Genomic DNA, 12,872 nt, shown 5'->3' with positions numbered 1-12,872 from the left:
TCTTGGACTTCCAGCCTCCAGAGCTGTGAGAAATAAACTAATGTTTAAACCACACAGCCTATGGTATTTTTTATGGTATTTGCCTATGGTATTATGGCCATCTGATTTGACTGATACAGAGATGGTTCCAGAATACTGTAGCCTGTATCTAAGTTGGTGATGCCATGAAAATAAATGTGATAGTTCATTCCTTTATATAAAGATAGCACTGTGATCCCAGGGCCTTTGCTCATGTCTTAGTTGAGACTTGTTTTCTTATAATAGCTTCCTAATTTCTCTTTTCCCCCTCTAATTTATATTATATATCTGGATTAAATCATATATGGTATGATTTTATACTTCATGTCTATACAAACTTTTAGTGATTTTATTTCATTTGATTTGATTTTTGAGACATGCCCTTGCTCTGTTGCTCAGGCTGGAATGCAGGCATGCCATGACAGCTCACTGTAACCCTAAATTCCTGGGCTCAAGTGATCCTCCCGCCTCAGCCTCCTGAGTAGCTGGGACTACAGGTGTGCTATCCTGCCTAGCTAATTTTTAAATTTTTTGTAAGAACAGAGTCTTGCTGTGTTGTCCAGAGTGGTTTCAAACTCCTGACCTCAAGCAGTCCTCTCGCCTCAGCCTCTCAAAGCACTGGATTACAGGCATAAGCCGCCACACCCGGCCCAGTGATTTTTCATTGTTAAGATCAAGGATGGGTTCCCTGGCTTGGCATCAATGCTCATGATCAAGGCGTAATATGCAAGTTTGGGTTTCAGTGTTTCCATTCCCGCCATCAGCCTTGCACTCCAGCTTCTTGTCTAAGCCCTGTTCTGAAGCCTAGCCTGAGAGCTGCACTTAGAATTTATACCTTCTCATCTCTTCATCGTCTTCGCCTATGTTCTTATCTCCATCTGGGATATCATCTCCACACTTCTGCCTCTTTAAATCTTCTCCATCCTTCAAGACTTGAAATACTTCCTTTCCATCATCCCCGCTCTGACATCCAAGCTAGAATTAATCTTTCTTCCTTTGAACTCTGATAGTGCTTAATGTTTTTCATCCTTTTATTATACAGCAGTCCTGTGTGTTAGATATTATTATTCTCCCAGTTTTTCATAGTTACTTTGAAAATATTTGCTGTAGTCATATATTTTGAATATGTAATATGAGTGACATTCAAAAGGTCCTGGAGAGTGAAAGACAGTCCTACTCCCATCACTGCCCTGTGACCACTGTTGCCAGTTTTTGTTTGTTTGTTTGTTTGTTTGTTTTTCAAAGGCAGAGTCTTGCTCTGTCACCAGGCTGGCGTGATCTCAGCTCACTGCAACCTTCGCCTCCCAGGTTCAAGCGGTTCTCCTGCCTCAACCTCCTGAGTAGCTGGGACTGCAGGTGTGCGCCACCACGCCCAGATAAGTTTTGTATTTTTAGTAGAGACGGGATTTCATCATGTTGGCCAGGATGGTCTGGATATCTTGGCCTCGCGATCCACCTGCCTCAGCCTCTCAAAGTGCTGGGATTACACACGTGAGCCACTGCGCCCAGCCTATGTGTCTTGTTTTTAAAAACACAGATGTTGGCATAAGATAAACATGGTTGTCCAGTGGTAAGTATTTAGGTTGTTCCCAACCTTTTCGATTAATCACTGCTGAGTTGTACATAATTCTTGCATATTTGCGTGAATATGTTCATAGGATGCATTGCTAGAAATGGAATTGTGGGATCCAGGGTTCTGCACATTTTAAATGTTGATGGGTGTTGCCGGATTCCCTTCCATTAGGGCCATACCGTTATCTCACTGTCAATGTGTAAGGGCGCCTATTTCTATTTCCTTGCCAACAGTTTCTTCTCATCTGTTTTCTTTGACATCACACACACACAAATAGCCTCCTTGTTCCAAAAACATGGACATTTTACATTTCTACTTAAAGTGTGCGCACACTGACTGAAGCTCTGTGTTGCAGTGATGTGTGCTGCTAGGATTGTGGCTTTGTTTCGAATTTGCTAGCCAGGCTATGACTTTCCAGTCAGGTATTTTTTGTTTTGTTCATGCTGTTGCTGTCGTTGGGCTGTGTGAAATTTCCCTCCGCTGCCCAGCCAGATTTCCTTTCCGGTGGGCGGGTTAGTGTCTCATCCGGAAGCCCTGTTTCCTAGTCACCTGGGCCGAGTGTCTCATTCTGCAGCCCTGTTTCCTGGTGACCTGGGCCGAGTGTCTCATCTGGCAGCCCTGTGTCCTCGTGATCTGGGCTGAGTGCCTCCATGAGAAGTTGCACCCATCTTCTCCAGTAGTGCATCTTTTCACAGCAAGCAAAAAATCTTCACCACGTTTCTAGTGGGACAGGCACTAGCTCTTTTCTGGGCATCAGGAGACCTGGCTTTGTTCTGGTTCAAACAATAGCTGGTGAGTTACCAAAGACATGTCGCATCTGACCCCTGATCCTTTGCTTTATAAGTAGAATCACAGTCCGAGTGGGCATCACTGCCCTGGTCTCTCTGTGGTGCTGAGTGTTGTGGGGATGATGGCTAAGTGTCAGGGTGCATTTCCACCACTAGGGGATTACAGGTCAGCCAAAGACACAGGAGGAAAGCTAACAGCCCCGGACAGGTACACAGAACCAGAGGAGTTTGGAAGGGTGGTTCCAAGCTCCTTGGTGTGATTGATGTGATCACAATAAAGATTTTATCTCTAAGTCCTGGGCCATTGGACCAAGAGAAGAGAGAGCTGGTGTTGAGTTGTAGTGAGAGGTGCATGGTTCGTGTGCCTGCTGAGCCTGGCTTGGACTCAATTCCTTTGAGTCCCATTCCATTTTACCTTCTGTTTCCACCTTTTTCATGCTCGTGCTTGTTTCTCCAGAAAAAAATGCAATAGATTCCTTTCAAAAACTTTACAAAAGCCATAGATGCTTATTGAAAATAGTTCAAATGATATCTAAGACAGAAAGATAGTGAGTGTTTTTCTGTTGTGTGTTTGGATGAATGTGTCTTTGGGGTAGTCACTATTAACACTGGGTGTATTTCCTTCCAGATCTTTTCCAGTGTACCTACAAATATATATGTACACATTGTAAAAAACAAAATAGTACCTGATCAACATTGAGTCCCCCTACTCCCACTGCGCAGTCTACATGGACATCCTTTCATGGTGATATGATGAGTCCTGATTGACTCCTTTTGTTCGCTGGAGTGGCAGGTTATAATAGCTACAGATAACTCACCTTCAGTGGGCATTTACCACGTGACAGGGTCTGTGCTCCAGGCAGGCTACATGAAGTGGGTCTTAAGGCTTTTTACAACAATGCTATGGGTGAACACAGTAATTGTTAACATTTTGCAAATGATAGAATTGCAGTAGAGATAAGCAAAGCTGCTTGCTCAAACTCATGGCATGATTCCCGAGAGAGAGACAACACTTTTAAAACAATTCTTGTTATAGTAGGTGATTTACGATCTTTTCAAGAAATAGTGCATTCAGTGAATACATTTCAGGGTCTGGTACAGTCTGGGAACTGTTCCTGAAAATGCACTGGGCTAGAGGTAAGGGAGTGGTCCATTGTCCCTGGGCCCCTAGTGCAAGGAGGGAGGTCCCGGGGAGAGGGGGCATGGAGAGGAGGTCTCTGAACAAACTTTGCAACATCCATTTCTGCTGAGTCTGGTCCGAGGTCTGGTTCTTCACATGTACACTTTTCAGAGATACTTGATTTTGATTTTTATCATGGCTCACCTGAGCAGCCATGGTTTCAAACTGCCTCAAGATGTGGTCTGGCAGGCCAGTGCTATGCCCATCCCTCCCGCTCCTGCAGGAGGGGAGTCATCCTGGGACTAGAGGGCTTCGCCTGTAATCAGCTATCTCATAATAAGTGGATTTGATGCTGCTTTCGCTAGGTCGGGAAATTTCCCATTTGGAAGGAAAACTGATACTTGTTTTTGGGTTTTGCTGAGGAGCCACAGAGTTTAGAGCAGGGACTGGAAGTTTGTTGAGACATAGGTGAGAGCACTCAGACATCTTCCATGAAACGTGGAAATAAACACAGTGTTCCAGAGAAGTCCCTGGCTTTGGGATATAAATATTTCTCTAACAGAATGGCACTGGATGTCTGCTGTATTTTTTTCTCTGCTATTTTGACAAGTTTTATTTGTGTGTGTGTCTCCTGTACAGAAGGTGTGACATCAGTTTTTGCCACCAAGTATTTACAGCCATTGGTACCTCCTAAGTGGGTCACTTTTGTGCCGTGATTTCCTTGGGGGAAATTGTAGGTCTCCTACCCAAAACACATTGCCCATTTCAAGGTGCTCCTGGTTTCTGAACACCTGTGGCAGTGCCTTCCATGTGGGTGAAGCCAGCCGAGAAAGTATCCCTCCCCAGGAGGTGGGGACTGGTGATTGCCTGAGTGAAGAGGCCGGGGATGAGCCCTGGACTAGAACTTCTGATCGGCTGCTTTTTCTTCCCCTCCTCTCACTCCTATTTTTCCACCACCCCCACTTTTTAAACATTTCTTATTAAAAATTAAGCAAGCATTTTGGTTTCCTTTATTCTCTATTCCTTGCTAATCATATGCAGAGTGAGCCTGGGACAGTGGAAAGGAAAGTTGTACTTAGCTTCAGATGATCCTACCAGCCCCGCATTGAAGGGCTTCCGCCAGGCAGCATTGTCAAGTGGCGTTGTGGAGGTTCTCCTTTCAGTCCTCAGCATTAACCAGCAGAGGCAGGCGGTACTTATTCCTGGTTAATGTTGGGGAAGTTGAGCTCAAAGTGGCCAAGGGAACTTCCCAAGTCACATAGGAAGTAGCAGAGTAGAACCCAACACAGATTGTCTCTGAATCAGGCAGGTCGTCAGATTCCAAAATGGGCTCTTAATTTTTGGAGGTTAAAAAGCTGAACAGACACAGATATTTCTTTTTTCTTCTTCTCTTTTTTTTTTTTTTTTTTTTTTTTTTTGAGCTAGGGTTTTGCTATGCTACCTAGGCTGGTCTAGGCTCAAGTTGTCCTCCTGCCTTAGCGTTCTGAGTGCTGGGCTTACAGGTCTGTGTCATCACACCCAACTGAACAGACATTTCTTTAAAGAAGACATACAAATGGCCAAAAAATATGTGGAAAAAATACTCAGTATCACTTATAATCAGAGAAACGCAAAACCACACTGAGGTATCATCTCACCTGTTAGGATGGGTATTATTAAAAAGACAAAAAATAACCAGTACTGGTGAGGATATGGAGACAAAGGAGCTCTTACACATTGTAGGGGGCTGTACACTAGAGCAGCTGGCTGGGCGCGGGGTGCACGCTGACATCTCAGCACTTTGGGAGGCCGAGGCGGGCAGATCACCTGAGGTCAGGAGTTTGAAACCAGCCTGGCCAACATGGTGAAACCCCGTCTCTACTAAAAACACAAAAATTAGCTGGGAGCGGTGGATCACACCTGTAATTCCAGCACAGTTGGGCGGCTGAGGTGGGCGGGTCACTTGAGCCCAGGAGTTCCAGACCAGCCTGGCCAACATGGTGAAACCCCATCTCTACTAAAAAATACAAAAATTTGCCGGGTGCAGTGGCAGGTGCCTATAATCCCAGCTACTCTGGAGACTGAGGCATGAGAACCACTGGAACCCGGGAGGCGGATGCTACAGTAAGCAAGCCAAGATTGCACCACTGTACTCCAGCCTGGGCAACAATGAGACTCTGTCTAAAAGAGAAAAAAGAAAAAGAGTAAGAGTAAGCTAGGGCACCCACTATGGCAAACAGTATGGAGGTTCCTCAGAAAACTGCAAATGAAATTACAGTGTGATCCAGCAGTCCCACTACAGTGTAGATACCCAAAGAAAAGGAAATCAGTGTCGGAGGGGCATCCGCACCTCTATGTTTCCTACAGCACTGTTCACCATAGTCAAGATATGGAATCAGCCTCGGTGTCCAACAGCAGATGTGGTCTTTATACACAGTGGAGTACTATTCAGCCATAACACAGGATGAAGTCCTGTTATTCTCAGCAACGTGGATGGGACTGGAAGATATTATGAAATAAGCCAGGGACAGAAAGTTACACAGCACATGTTCTCTTATGTGGAAGGCAAAAAGGAGTGGATCTCATGGAAGTTGAAAGTAGACAGAGGATCCTAGAGGGTGAGAAGGGTGGGGGAAGAGGGAGATAGGGAGAAATTTGTTAAAGGATACAAAATTATAGCTGGATAAGAATAAATTCTAGTGTTCTATAACATAGGATGACTATAGTTAACAAGAATATATAGTTTCGGGCTGGGATCGGTGGCTCATGCCTGTAATCCTAGCACTTTGGGAGGCTGAGGTGGGTGGATCACCAGAAGTCAGGAGTTTCAGACCAGCCTGGCCAACGTGGTGAAAGCCCGTCTCTACTAAAAATAAAAAAATTAGCCGGGCATGGTGCTGGGTGCCTGTAACCCCAGCTACCAGGGAGGTCGAAGCGGGAGAATAGCTTGAACCTGGCAAGCGAAGCAGATGTTGCAGTGAGCCGAGATGGCAACACTGCACTCCAGACTGGGCAACAGAACGTGACTTTGTCTCAAAAAAAAAAAAAAAAATAGAATATATAGTTCCAGATAATTGGAGGAAGGGTATTGAACGTTACCAACACAAAGAAATGATAAATGTTTGAGATGGTGGATATGCTAATTATGCTGATCACATACATTACATGTATTATAACATCACTCTGTGTACTCCATACATATGTAGAGTACACAATTATGTGTCAATTAAAAAAGAAAAAGCTGAACTTAGATTGGAATGGCTATGAAGTAACTAGCTTTTTCATATTTTTGATATAGACCCTAAGCATTTATTTTAAGTAAACTGCCCTTGGCTTCAGGAAATGTGTAGTATTTGAATTTTAGCCTTGCATTTTGGAATACAGAGAAGTAAAACTGTAGGTTTGCTTTAGATACAGTCACGGGGTTTGCCGTGATGACTTTTTTAAGTAATAAGGGGGAAATATCCTTTAATTAGTAGGTATATACGCTTATTTTTCTCCCTCTTACACATTTTTAGTTGTTGTCCAGGCATTATGATACTTATGTAAACAGTATGTGATATCTTAGGTAGGAATCAGAATTTTAAGGTAAGAATACTTAGAGTTATGTATTTTTCAAACTTTCAAACTGGACATTTTACATGTCCATTATATAACTGTAATTAAATTTTCAAAAAGACAATGTGTGTCTTTAATATGGGTGATGCTCTAGCATTTTTTTTTTTTTTTTTTTTTTTTGGAGACAAAGTCTCACTTTCTCCCAGGCTGGAGTGTAGTGGTGCGATCATGGCTCCCTGCAGCCTCAGCCTCATAGGCTCAAGAGATCCTCCCACCTCAGCCTCCCAAGTAGCTGGGACCACAGGTGTACAACAGCATGCCCAGGTAATGTTTAAAATTTTTTGCAGAGACAGGGCCTCCCTCTGTTGCTCAGGCTGGTCTGGAATTCCTGGGTTCAAGTGATTCTCCTGTTTCATCCTCCCAAAGTGCTGTGATTACAGGCATGTGCCACTGCCTGGCCCCATATAAGTGGGATGATGACTTGAGCCTAGGAGTTCAACACTAGCCTGGGTAACATGGCACAAGACCCTGTCTTTACAAAAACTAAAAAAATTAACTGGTCGTGGTGTCACCTGCCTGTGGTCCCAGCTACTCCAGGAGGCTGAGGTAGGAGGATAACTTGAGTCCAGGAGTCGAGGCTGCAGTGAACTCTGATCTTGTCATTGCATTCCAGCCTGGGTGACACAGTGAGACCTTGTCTCTTAAAAGAAATTACTGGCTACCTGATTAGTCATAGGAAAAAAACCTGAACTCTGATCTAAACCTCATACCTCATACAAAAATTAACTCAAAATGGATCATGGACTAAAATGTAAAATGCAAAATAAAGATTAAAAGAGAAGCTAGAGACTGGGAGAAACTATTTGCAAACCACATGTCTGATAAAGGACTCATATCTATAATATATAAAGAACTATCCAAATTCAGCAGTGAAACCAAATCATCTACTTTGAAAATGAATAAAAGTCCTGAAGGGACATTTCAGATAACATATAAGCACATGAAAAGATATTCAACATCATGAGCCATCAGAAAAATGCACACTGAAGCCACGTCACTATACACCTATCAGAATGCCTAAAATAAAAAGTAGTAACAAGACCAATGCTGGTGAGGATGCGGGGAAACGGGATCACTCACACTTGGCTGGTGGGAATGGAAGATGGTACAGCCATTCTGGAAAATAGCTTGACAGTTTCTTAAAAAACTAAACTTGCAATTGCCGTAGGAGGCAGCACTCACATTCATGGGCAGTTATCCCAGAGAAATGAAGACTTATGTTCACACAAAAGCCTTTATGTATCTGTTCATAGCAGCATTATTTATAAAGGCTAGAAACTGGACACAGCCCAGAGACTGCTCAGCAGGTGAATGGTTAAACAAACTGGTGCACCCAGGCCCCAGATACCACTCTACAGTAGTTAATGATTCATCAGTCTTTCAAACTACAAACCACCATCATGCTTACTCCCTTTTTTTCCATCCTGGGTCTGAGTGGATTTCATTTTTCATTTCTTTCCAATGCATTTCCCCTCTGTCCTTTCTGGTTGCGCCTCATGCCTCATTTGAACAGTTGTAAGAGCCCCCGAATTGTTTCTCTGTCTCATCATGGAATCGTTTCTACACTTCATGCCCCGCATTGCCACTGGAACAATCTTTCCAAAACGTGAACAAACTAACTTAAAAAAAAATCCCAGGTAACCTTCCAAATAAGTATAAGTTTTCTCTTAGAAGTTTGACTTCTTGTCTATAGGGAACCCCAGGACTGTAGAGAGACGGATTTGCTGTCTGCATTTTAAGATCAGGCAGAAATCCCTGGAGGGTCCCATGGGGAATAGTGGCACAAATACTCGTTCTAGAATCAGAAGCCCTCATATCCTGCTTCTAACACTAGCTGGATGTTCTTGGGAAAGTTTTGGTTTCAAACCTCAGTATGAGGAAGCATCTTCAAGGGATCACACAAGGCTATTGGGAGGAGCGGATGAGGGGCATGGTGAACATGCTGTGTAATCCGTGAAGCACGTCGTATGTGTGAGAAGTGGAGCTGTGTGGATAGCGGTTCTGGAATCAGTGTATGAAAACGATGGAAAGCACATTCGTAGTTCTGCCTGATGATACCACTGGGCACCTGTGTTGTACATGCCTGCAACATGGGTGAGGCCCGGGTCAGTACAGCTCACAGTTTGGTTTTCATGCAGTTAGAAAGGCCCGAGAGGACCCTTCCCCCCTCCAGCTGTAGGAAGGAGGTGGCTGTCTCCTGCTTATATTTGGTGGGATTGTCTGTGGCTCCTTAGGGACAGGAATGCAGGGAGTGGGGGAAGAAAGCCAGCCTGACTGCTCGCTAGTCAGCCTTCTCCCAGGGAGGAATGGAGGGGTCATTTCGTGGTAACTTGCCAAGTCTTTCTTAACCCATCTGCTCTTAGAAATGACCAGCATGACAAGTAAAAGACCCATTAGAGACAGATGGGCTGTGTGTCCCGTGCGTTTATGGGTTTGTGGCCTCAGAGCTGCCAGAACTCGATAGCTTTCTGGGGAATCGTGGGTCAGCCAAGGGGCTGAAAATAGTGAGAGGAAGAAAATTCACCCTCGTTGCTCTGGTCTGGGAGTGATGACTGAGGAGAGCGGCATGGAGGGCCCAGCCTTGGGGTCCCTCTCAAGCTCACTCTCACGGCAGTGGGAATGTGGGTCTCAACCTCCCTAGTCCTCCGTGATTTTCGTCTGTCACATACTCACCTCCAGCAGGGATGTCTATGGTGATGAGATGAGGGAGCATCCTAGCACATGTGGCACTTAGTAGGCTTGTGGTGAGTGGACGCTGGCGTCAGTGGAACAGGAGACTGGGCGCTGCGTGTGGACGCATTCATGTGCTGGTGGCATAGGTGGACAGAGGAGAGAGGGACGCTCTGCATTTCTCCTTTTGGTCTGCCACCCCCGCTGTTGTGAGCAGAATCCGGGAGTGTATTCTGTTGCCCCAGTCAACTTGGTAGGCTGATTGCTCAATTTTCTGCTTCCACTTTTGATTTCTTAAGAATGGGAAAAGGAACACTTCAGTTACTTTTCTGGTTGATGGCATACATTCCTTGATATCACCTTAATGCTTTTTAATTTCTATGTATTTTGCATGCTGGAGCTTGCCTGACATCTGTGTTTTTATGCCTCACCCTCTCGCATAACTGTTGGCCACACCAGGACCAGAGAGAAGTGACCAGACCGATTGGTAGCAGGGCTAGGACTGGAATTCTCCAGCCTTTTGATGCCCAGCAGGCTCTGTTTTCTGTAATGCACTGCTCTTCCCTATTTCGACCCCTGTTAGGACAGTGGATGTGAAATGTAGCTGGGCGCTTTTGAGGGTGTGCTAGGAGTGTGGCAGATGCCTCAGATTGGCATATTCCCCTGACTCTGAATTCTCATGGCTCAGAGTCAGTCTCTAGGCTACTGACTGGGAAGATGCAGGAAGTTGTTTTGTATGGCAAACTATGCCAGGGCGTTTTTTTCACCCGGCAATTTGTTTGGTTTGGACTGGAATAAATCTCTGATCTTGGTTTCTTTGCCAATATTATTAGGGAGTGGAGCCTGACTTGTTAACTTAGCCCGATTCGTAGTGCTTAGAATCTCAGTGAGTGAACTGAGCGGAAGTGTGAGAGCATCTTGGACAGTGGTTTGCAAATCTAGCTGCATCTGGGGGGCTGTGAAAAAAGCATGCGTGCTTACTCCCGACCAGTTGAAATAGAATCTGCAGGAATGGAGCCTGGGCAGCTCTAGTGTTGTTAAAAACCCACAGGTGGTTCTGATATACTGTAAAGGTTGAGATGCCGTGATCCACAGTGAATTGGAGTCCTGGATCATAGACATGCCTTATGCTTTCACCAGCTTAGAATGGTTCTTGTGCTTTAGAACTGTGAAAAAGTGTTATGCAAACAAACCTGGAAATACCCTAAATGCCACATCCTGTTACTACCTGTCATGAAGTATATTTACCAGTTATTCACTCTATTCTGATCTCTACCCATTCCACCTTTTCTTCGTGGAACAATAATTTGACAGTTGGTTATGCAGAACCAGGGTAAGTCTAGTTTGATTGGCGGGAAACAATTTTGGGTATGAAGTACCCTTTAGGCATTTATTGAACTCTTGTTTGTACCACTGCTGTGCTGGACAGTTTATAAATATTACTTCTTTAAACAAGGCCTATGGAGTCAGGCTGCCTGAGTTTTGCTAACTAGCTGTGTTATTTGGGATAAGTTTTTAAGCTTATATAAACATGACTTTCATCTATGAAATGGTATGACAAGGGGTCATGATCATCTCACAGGATCGTGCAAATGTGTGTGTAACGTGCTTAGTTTGGTGCCTAACACATAGTAACTACTCAGTAAAATTATTACACCATCATCATCATATTTAAATGTAAATATTAAGAGCTAATAAATTTGTAAAAGGTACTATACCTTTACCCCTTGAACCAAAGACTACTTTAGTTTTAAGTGGTTGGGTAAATTTATCACTTAAATATTGGCCTCTTGAATACCTTGAATTTCAATGGAACGTAGCCAGAGGATTTCATAATTGGACCGTTTCCTCTGGAAGTTGGAGCTTTGTTTGTTTGTTTGGTTTCACTTCCTACACTAAGCATGGGGCTGTACGCAACTTTATGATGACTTCTGGTACTGGGGAATCAAAGCTTCATTCACTTCTTTGGAGGAGATCATCTTATGCTATATGAAGCACTCAGTCTTCGTTAACTGTGTACCATCCAGATAAGACCAGGTGCTTCCCATGGCAGCCTGTCCTTTTCTTATCTCTCTCATCAATCTAGCCTGTTCCTTCTATTCCTCTTTATACTAGAACTTCTCTTTGAACAAGGAATGTTGTCTTGTCACTGCTAGGTTCCCAGCAATTAGTAATGACTAGCACATACTAGGTGCCTCCTGAATGTTAATAGGTGATAATCTAGCAGAACACAAGATAAATCCGCAGGTTGAGATTTAAGCTGTGTGGTATGAAGGCTGCATTGGCAAACTTATTAAATCAATTTTGTTAATACAAGTTTAAAATGTCTTAGTAACTGACTTAGTTCAGTAATCATTTACTGAGTGTCTTCTAGGCCAGACACTGGGGACAGAAAGGTAATAATATATGATCCCTGCCTCATGCGCAGGAAGTCTAGTGCGATGGACAGACACGTGCCAGTGGCTGCCATGGAATATGGTGAGTATTAAGATAAAGGGGCACCCTGTGTGCCTTTGGAGCATAGAGCAGGGCTTGTGTTCTGGGAACATGGGCTCCATGTGAAAACACAATTTAAATTTTCTTTTTTCTTTTTTTTTTTTTTGAGACAGAGTCTTGCTCTGTGGTCCAGGCTGGAGTACAGTGGTGTGATCTCGGCTCACTGCAACGTGCTCCCCCCAGGTTCAAACGATTCTTGTGCCTCAGCCTCCAGAGTAGCTGGGATAACAGGTGTGAGCCACCACGCCAGGCTAATTTTTGCATTTATAGTAGAGATGGAGTTTCACCATGCTGGCCGGGCTGGTCTTGGACTCCCGACATCAGGTGATCCTCCCACCTCGGCCTTCCGAAGTTCTGGGATTATAGGCATGTATGTATTCATCCTTTTAAATATCTGCGGGTAGCACTTAACTCTAAATGGGTACTCATTAAACTATTGAATGACTTTAGTATGGATTGAATGACTTTGCTCGGGTCTCGTTTCTAATTTCCTTCATTAGAGGAAAAAACAAAAAATGCAGGTTGAATATCCCTCATCCAAACTGCTTGGAACCAGAAGTGTCTCAGATGTTTTTACATTTTTGGATTTTTGAATATTTGTATTATACTT

General features: G+C 44.0%; 1 long non-coding RNA gene across 1 annotated transcript; it reads right to left on the bottom strand.

The window, feature by feature from the left end:
- Positions 1-270: 270 nt before the first annotated feature.
- LOC139361034 (uncharacterized) lies at positions 271-12,141 on the bottom strand. The gene is made up of 3 exons (XR_011618611.1): positions 11,565-12,141; positions 9,770-10,059; positions 271-6,089 (listed from the first exon to the last, which is right to left on the bottom strand). It is a non-coding gene; the product is annotated as an uncharacterized lncRNA (long non-coding RNA).
- Between the last annotated feature and the right edge of the window lie 731 nt (positions 12,142-12,872).

This window comes from Macaca nemestrina (genome assembly GCF_043159975.1).
Source record: "Macaca nemestrina isolate mMacNem1 chromosome 4 unlocalized genomic scaffold, mMacNem.hap1 SUPER_4_unloc_10, whole genome shotgun sequence".
NCBI lineage: Eukaryota > Metazoa > Chordata > Mammalia > Primates > Cercopithecidae > Macaca > Macaca nemestrina.
Note: the sequence above shows the minus strand (reverse complement) of the source record. Positions and strands in the feature narration are given on the sequence as shown.